We start from the raw sequence: 9201 nt of genomic DNA, 5'->3' as shown, positions 1-9201 counted from the left end.
ATGGGAAGGGGGACCCACGTTGCCTCTTCGGGCTGTGCCCGGCCGAGCCCCATGGGTGCAGGCCCGGCCACCAGGCGCTCGCCATCGAGCCCCACCTCCAGGCCTGGCTCCAGAGTGGGGCCCCGGTGACCCGTGTCCGGGCAAGGGAAAACGCTGTCCAAAATTGTTTTTCATCATAGGAGGTTTGTTTAACCGCTCTTTATCTCATCCCTCACCTAGGACCAGTTTGCCTTGGGTGGCCCTACCAGGGGCATAAAGCCCCGGACAACAGAGCTCCTAGGATCATTGGGACACGCAAACCCCTCCACCACGATAAGGTGGCGGTTAAAGGAGGGGCCTAACCTCCACCTTATCGTGGTGGAGGGGTTTGCGTGTCCTAACCAACTTATGGATTCTATTCTTTTCCAGATCATTTATATATATATTAAAAAATTAGCAGCAGCCTTGAAAGCCATAACAACACCTGAATGTAAAAAGTTACCGCACATTACCCTTGGCTTGCTGTGTCTGAGCCAATTTTGTACCTGACTCCATATGGCACCATGTACTCCCACCTCGTTTAGTTTGATTACTAACCCTCCTTGTGGAACCTTATCAAGAGAAGTCTGAAAATCAAGACAAATAATATTTGTTTTCAATCCTATATTTGTAAAATTGATCTATTTGTATGGAATGTTGTATGATTTCAATAAAATCAATAAAATTATTTTTAAAAAAAATGACAAGTAATATCATATTTTTGTGATGGTGTGGGTCGGCTCCTTGCTCCTTTTTCGTTTTTGGGAGCCTCTTGAACCCGATACTGTCGGTAATGTAACTGGCTGAGCTAAGCTGATGAGGACAAAACACACCAAGCAAGGTGATGGTGAAAATTGCAAGTGCCTTTATTAAAAAAAACAAAAAACAAATAAGTGTTCAAAAAATCTCTATCTTATATATAAACATCTATACGTGGAAGTGTGTGTCTGTCAGGTCCCGAAATGAGAGGTGGAGTCAGGGTAAGGACTCCACCTCCGAGGAAACAGAAAACTCACTTAGAAGCTAATAACACAAGTGAGGCGAGCACGTCACCAAAATGAAACCTTAGAAGAAAGACAAAGTCGCTTAGCTGCTAACATCGGAAAAACGGTATCCCTTTTACTTTTCCTCCCGCCGCTAATACACAAACGAGGCGAGCAAAATGAATCTTCCTAGGAGAAAGACGCCCAGAGTAGTTCCTTTCAATTACCTGACATCTCTACATTTCAGTTGTTTTTCTGACAATTTCCGTAGTTTCTAGGAGCCCGGACTTACACAGCTAGTAAATATATAAAATCCAATGTACGTCTGTCTGTCTGCCTGTCTGCTTTTCATGATAAAACTACTTAACGGATTTAGATCAGGTTTTTTTTTCTATAATTTGCTAGAACATTCTGGTTGATTTTGTTAACTCTCTCATTGCAGTATGTATCATAGTTTGCTTGTGGAACCGATTTATTTGCATGAATCCGAGGGAGATGCAGTGGGCCCTCCTCACTCATGCGCCAGCCTCCTGGGAGTATCTTACCTCTGCTTAGCTAGCAAATGAGAGAACTACTTAACAGATTTAGATCAGGTTTTTTCTATAATTTGCTTGAACATTTCAGTTGATTTTTACAACTTCTCTCATCGTGCTAAGAATCATGCAGGAGTGATATATTCGTGCTAATCCGAGACAGAGGATGCGGTCTGAGGGGGAAGTGTGACGTCAGGAGTGGGAAGCCAGGCAGAGCCCTCCTCACTGTTCTGTTTCACTGCTATGCGGGGGGACGGCTAGTAGTTATTTAATTAATAATGCATAACAACATCAAAGTGCTGATGGAGGTTAAAATCTGAATAAATGCATCCATTAAGGCGAGGTTAAAATTCAGAGTGGAGTCTTTAAAATTCTCATCCCTGGTACTTCCCTTTTAAAACTGACGCCTCTCTGGCTTACCCTGCTCGGACCTTGCAGAACGGAGGCACGTCCACCTAAAGGAGCAGACATTCTTCAAAACTGACCCATGTCCCCACCGTCCAGTACCACGGCATCCTACGGGTAGTGAGTTGACCGTGCTGTTGCGCCCACTGCTGCCAATCCAGGCTCCACCTAGGAAAAGAGTGCCATCCTCCCACCGCTACCAGTCACAGACTCCACTCGGCGAGAGGATCCTCCTGAGTGTAACGATCACTCCTGCTCCTGGCTGCTCAGCAGGAGTGATCCTTGTGCCCCCTTCTGAGCACTGGTCACTTTACCACAATGTTCCTCTCTGATTGTATGCTTGTTTTGATTCCACATAGAATTGCAGCATGTTAGTGAAACACAACCTGCCTCACCTGAACCCATGGTGAATGTTTTCTACCACTACTGTTCTAGATATGTGCCGCTTGATCTTATCTTTACTAATTGCTTGTGTTGGCCCTGAGGCTAGCACTGGTAATCGGAAGGTTGCCGGTTTGAATCCCGTAAATGCCAAAAGTGACTCTACTCCGTTGGTGCCCTTGAGCAAAGCCCTTAACCTGAAATTGCTCCATCCTGGGTATGACGGTAATCTGCATTACCAACCTGCAGGGAAAAACCAGGGACTCCAGCCACCATAAAAAACCTCACACTGGTTCCATTCCAGTCCTAACCTGGGGTCCTGAGTTGGTTTGTCATGTGGTGGGTACGCCAATGCGCTATATCAGCATGTGCTCCTAACCTCTTTTTAAGCTAAACAATCAGTCTTGATTGTCTGAACGGTCTCCTCTCTTTTGTCAAATGTATTATATTTCTTAGTGACTTGCAGTTACTTGGATCTGCCTGATCTGCCTTCTTTTACAATGAGGTAATCTTTGCTAGCCTCCTGTCTTTAGGAAATTCTCCATTGTGTAGACATTTTCAAAAACGATGTTAGAAGAGTTTATATATGTAATTAACTTTCCTAAGAACTCGAGGATAAATATTATCTGGTCCTGGTAATCTGTTAAATTTCAACCTATGTAATCCAAGCAACACTACTTCCTCTACAATTTCCAGTTAACTAAGTACCTCCTGTGATATAGATGCTGTATAGCGCCCAACCCGACACAGACTCACACTGGGGTACGTGTAAAAACACAAAAAGACTTTATTGTTCTTCAGCTGGTAGCATGTCTTCCCCGTGAACCCCCCAGCCACAACACAGTCCAAGTAAAGCACTAAGCAAATCACCACAAATACACTCTTCTGGCACCACCACTCATCCCTTGAAGCTTCGTCCTCTCCTCCTCACTCTGGCTCCTGAGTGGTGGTTGCTGGCCCTTTTTATAGCCCACCCAGAAGTGCCCCAGGTGCTTGATCACCTGTTTCTAATTGCACTTCTGGGTGGGGCTGTAGAGTTGTCCAGGCTGGCTCAAGGACCCATACAGCACCCCCTGGCGGCCACCCCAGATCCCAACAGGGCTATGGAGAACTCCATCTCCCATGAAGCCCTGCAGGAAACTGAGGCACCATCATCAGCCAGGGAGGCTGCCACCAAGCGTCCCGGGGGAAGTACTGAGATGCCCATGTTTGCTCCCCCGGAACATGTGTAGAAGGGGCATCCTGCCACACTCCTTAGTAGTCCCTGTTACTTTTTGGCAGTTATCAACTTCTTCAGACACATAAGCTTCAATAAAGTACAAGTTCAAAGCATATTCATAAGCACAATCTAACCTCTGCTCCTTAGGGACAAGCTGACAGAGATGGGAGTAGGTTCATACCTGGTGGCATGGATCGTGGACTATCTTAAAGACAGACCTCAGTATGTGTGTCTTGGTAACTGCACGTCTGACATTGTGGTCAGCAACACAGGAGCGCCACAGGGGACTGTACTTTCTCCGGTCCTGTTCAGCCTATATATATCGGACTTCCAATACAACTCAGAGTTCTGCCACGTGCAAAAGTTCGGCGATGACACTGCTATCGTGGGCTGCATCAGGATTGGGCAGGAGGAGGAGTATAGGAACCTAATCAAGGACTTTGTTAAATGGTTCGACTCAAACCACCTACACCTGAACACCAGCAAAACCAAGGAACTGGTGGTGGATTTTAGGAGGCCCAGACCACTCGTGGACCCCGTGATCATCAGAGGTGACTGTGTGCAGATGGTGCAGACCTATAAATACCTGGGAGTGCAGCTGGATGATAAATTTGACTGGACTGCCAATACTGATGCTCTGTGCAAGAAAGGACCGAGCCGTTTATACTTCCTTAGAAGGCTGGCGTCCTTCAACATCTGCAATAAGATGCTGCGGATGTTCTATAAGATGGTTGTGGCGAGCGCCCTCTTCTACGCGGTGGTGTGCTGGGGAGGCAGCATTAAGAAGAAAGACGCCTCAAGCCTGGACAAATTGGTGAGGAAGGCAAGCTCTATTGTTGGCATGGAGCTGGACAGTTTAACATCTGTGGCAGAGCGACGGGCGCTGAGCAGACTCCTGTCAATTATGGAGAATCCACTGCATCCACTGAACAGGATCATCTCCAGACAGAGGAGCAGCTTCAGCGACAGACTGCTGTCACCGTCCTGCTCCACTGACAGACTGAGAAGATCGTTCCTCCCCCAAACTATGCGACTCTTAATTTCCACCCAGGGTGGTAAACATTAACATTATAAAAAGTTAATCTTTTTTTACCTGCATTATTATCAATCTTTAATTTAATATTGTTTTTTTGTATCAGTATGCTGCTGCTGGAGTATGTGAATTTCCCCCTGGGATCAATAAAGTATCTATCTATCTATCTATCTATCTATCTATCTATCTATCTATCTATCTATCTATCTATCTATCTATCTATCTATCTATCTATCTATCTATCTATCTATCTATCTATCTATCTATCTATCTATCTATCTATCTATCTATCTATCTATCTATTTTTATGTATATTCTACCTCACCTTTACTGTTCCTAATGCTCTTTGTCTCTTCCCTGACCAGTTATTCTGCCCTAAATGTTGATGACACTTCTCTAGTAGGCAGAGGCTTCCACTTCTTCCAGCGCTTCTCTTTCCAGGGTGATTGGGCTTGCGCTAGTTGCATTGACCTTGGGAATTTTGGTGATTTCTTCGTCTAAGTGTAGACATGTGACGCTGCGGGTTCGCTGCATGCTCCCATCTCGCTTCTGGGAGCCCTGAACCCGACACCATCGGTAATGTTACCCATGAGCTCGGCAGTGAGGAACAAGAAATAGAGCGAGGGGATGGTGTAGAAGTGCAAAGTGCTTTTATTAAAAATCAATAAACAAAACGATGTTCAAATAAATTAAAGTGCAGTGTATTCAAAAAGTCATTAAATAAATAATCCATAAAAACAGGTGTTATTGTGGAGGTTAAAAATCCAATAAATAGAAAAAAAAACCAATCCTTTAAAACGTGGTTAAAACAATGCTGGAAGCAGTCTCTTAAAAACAACACAAAGCCTTCTGCTTCTTTTAATTGACGGCTCTCCTGCTTCACCCATCTGGGCCACGCAGCAGGGGAGTCGCCCTTTCTGCTGCTGACCTTCTTTCCGCTCCACTGGTCTGGAGGCCTCCCAATCCCTGGTTTCGGTCGCGCACTCTCCAGACCGAGACTTGGCTTCCCTGGCAACCAGGACGCCCACGTCAGGGAATTCATCGTCCAAGCCTCCTGACTCCTGCTGCCTTCTTGGCAATACGCGGCCAGCCTTTCCTACTACCGGTCACTCCCGTTCCTTCATACAATGCTCAGTGGGAGCGACCACTTCCAACAGCCCTAGGTAGGGCTCACTGTCCAGCTGCCTAAGGGGCCTCGCTCGCACCGGCTCTCTCTCTCTCTCCACACTGCTTGCTGCTTCCTGCTCTCCTGCAACCTCGGCCTTTTTTCCTTCCTTCTTTCTTCCTTCCAAGCCACCTCGCGCTTCTATTTATAATGAGGACGTGGCAGCTGTAGCAATCAGCAGCTCCTGGGAACGATTACGGATGTGGACGGTTTCTCACCTGTGCACTTAGGTGAGAAACGCCCACACCATGAATCCCCCTGGAACTGCTTCAGCCACTCAACCACCACACCCCCTTTTTTAAAACGGGCCTCTTGACGTGAGCTGTGGACCCACTATACCACAAGATCAGCTCTCTTTGAGGCATTCGCCACATTTTATGTCTTCTCCTGCATCTGATGGTGGGTGTAGGTCAGTAGGACCAAGTCATCATCAAAGTCCAAATCCTTAACTTGAGTAAAGTGTGTCCATTGGTTCCCAGTCTTTGAATGGGGTGTGGACATCTTCATTATGCCAGCCAGTTATCAGCAGGAAGAGAAACTGAGAGTAAGCACACAGACTTAAGGAACTCAGGTCTTCACTAGGATGGCATGTGTCAAATGACCTTCATGAGCAACTCCTTCCATAGGAGTTTCCAATGATGCTGATGAGCTTGGTTGGCACACCATAATGCCAGACAAGATTCCAAAGGGTGGGTTCTTATGGTCCCTACTTTGTCTCACATAATGCGAACATATGCTGTAATCCCCTATAACCTCATAATACATTAAACAGAATTAAAAATAGGTGGGTGGTAAGGTGACAGACAATGAGCAAGGAGAGCGTGAGTGGCATCTTGTCGGTTATACATAAATGTACCAATGCTAATCTTTAAACCACAAACTCAAGCAAGACGCCTGATTTTGTTTCCTGAGAATACTGAATCATACAGCTCCTGTATGTGGATACATAATGGTGGATTTGGGAATAGGTAGAACAGATAATCTGCGCATTGAGTTGGCAGATGAGAAGTCTGCAAGACATAAACCGCTAAATTCACTTCTCTTTGACAGAGTGCGCTTCACCCTTCAATGCGACCTCAGCTTTCCTGTCAATTTTCTTCTAATTATCAGTCATTTTAAGGACCAATGCTGATGCAATAATTGAGGCCTAATATAGACTCAGAGAAGGACTTCTTAAACCTTAAGGAAAAGTCATGGATGCCTATTCACTGACATTATTTAACTTGGCACATATTCTTTTATTACTTTGAGGATTGATTTGTGTTTCAGAAGTAGACTTAATTATAAGGAAATTACCTACGTTTTAGTTATTAAAGTATAAAGATTTTATTGCCCTCTGTAAAAAGTGAACTGGAATTCTTATGGATTCGAGTTCTGTCTGTAACAGAGTAATACTTGTATGTAAAATTCCACCCGGGGGGGGTAAACGTTAATATTTAACATTATACAAAGTTATTGTCTGTTTTTCACCTGCATTATTATCATTCTTTAATTTAATATTATTTATTGTATCAGTATGCTGCTGCTGAAGAATGTGAATTTCGCATTGGGATTAATAAAGTATCTATCTATCTATCTATCTATCTATCTATCTATCTATCTATCTATCTATCTATCTATCTATCTATCTATCTATCTATCTATCTATCTATCTATCTATCTATCTATCTATCTATCTATCTATCTATCTATAAAATGAAATACAGGGGGTCCGGTTAGCATATTCTATACAGCGCACATTATAAGGTGGTGCAGCACACCATACAAAACAATAAGAGCCAGCAGTAAGGACGGTAACAACATGGCAGTTGGGGTGATTTTCTGGGCTGGGAGGTTTAAACAGTTTTTGAAAGTTGCTGATCAAAGATTTTATGTGAGGACGGTGGAGGTGTGAAGAGCCTCAAAATATGGTGACTTGAATCTTCTTAAAGGAGATAGGTGGGAATGTAGCATCTTCTCAAAAATATCCTAGAATTATTTTTTAACCCCCAAACTGCCACATACTTTGGGGGTTTGGGGATTTTTAATGCAACCCCAGACACCAAATACATTTTCGCTACACTTTTTAAGGAGATGTCATAATTCACCAAGAAACAGTGAAATTTTAATGGAACACATTAAACTATACACTATAAAAAAAACTACTGCAACAATCTCTTATTATATGTACAAGGCGCAACTGACGCCATTGATGAAATTCAGTAAATCACCAACTGTGCTTGAACTGGCTGTACACAAACACACAGAGGCCAACACTGCAGGCTAACCTAGTGCAGTGGCTGAATCGCAGGGACAGTGATGCTGATTCACTAGGGGGCGCCAGTGGTCATGAGCTGCTCAACGAATGTACGGCACGGGGACTGATCAGCTCCAGCATGCTGGGCCAATTGCACTGGGAACCGACTACAGCCGATTGCGGTATTCAACGAATGATGTTGAATATATTCGACTCCGGGGTGCTGGCAAATTGCTTTGGGGACCGACTATAACTGGTCGTGGCGGTTTAAGGGTTAAATAGCTCTCTCAACCTACTTGAAGCGAGTTTTCTTCCAACATTCCCATGGACTGACGGTCAAGTTATTTAGTAATTTCAGACTGACTGATGGTGTGTGCATGATTGGACTCTGCGATGGACTGAGGCCTCATCCAGGGCTGTTTTCTCCATCACATCAAGAGTTGCCATAATAAGCTATGGTCTGCTAGGACAGTAACACCAGATGTCTCAATAAAATGACCCTGGACACACTTAGACTGATTCACTACCCGACCATCACATCTATATGAGTCTGTTGGACATCTCATTCCAAAATTATGGCTATTAATATGGAGTTCACCACCCTGTTGTGGCTATAAGTACTTCCACTATTCTGGAAAGGCTTTCCACAAGATTTCTGAGGGTGTTAGTGGGAATTTGTACCCATTCAGCCGACAGAGCATTTGTGAGGTCAGGTTCCGATGTTGGACAAGAAGACCTGTCTCAAAATTGACCTTTTCAGTTCCTCCAAAAGGTACAGTTGAGGTCAGGGCCCTATGCAGGCCACTCAGTTTCCTCCATGGCTTTATGGACCTGACTTAATGCACATAGACACAGTCAAGCTGGAACAGAAAAGGGCCATCACAAATTTCTACTACAAAGTTGGAAGTGCACAATTGTTAAAAATGTCTTTGTGTTCTGTAATATAACGTAATGTAGCATAACGTAGCATAACGTAACATAAAATAACATAACATAACATAACATAACATAACATAACATAACATAACATAACATAACATAACATAACATAACATAACATAATGGCACCCTTCACTGGAACCAAGGGGTTGAACCAGAAACCTGAGAAACAGCCTCAGACCTTTATCCTTTCTTCACCAAACTTTACAACAGACACTATGCAGTCTAGAAAGTAGCGTTCTAACATCTGCCAGACCCTGACTGGTCCATCAGACTTCCAGATAGAGCT

General features: G+C 44.1%; 1 long non-coding RNA gene across 1 annotated transcript; it reads right to left on the bottom strand.

Moving 5' to 3' along the window:
- Nucleotides 1-5863: 5863 nt before the first annotated feature.
- LOC127526817 (uncharacterized) lies at nt 5864-6020 on the bottom strand. Its single transcript, XR_007934255.1, has 2 exons — nt 5983-6020; nt 5864-5950 (listed from the first exon to the last, which is right to left on the bottom strand). It is a non-coding gene; the product is annotated as an uncharacterized LOC127526817 (long non-coding RNA).
- Between the last annotated feature and the right edge of the window lie 3181 nt (nt 6021-9201).

Source organism: Erpetoichthys calabaricus, chromosome 2 (genome assembly GCF_900747795.2).
Source record: "Erpetoichthys calabaricus chromosome 2, fErpCal1.3, whole genome shotgun sequence".
NCBI lineage: Eukaryota > Metazoa > Chordata > Cladistia > Polypteriformes > Polypteridae > Erpetoichthys > Erpetoichthys calabaricus.
Note: the sequence above shows the minus strand (reverse complement) of the source record. Positions and strands in the feature narration are given on the sequence as shown.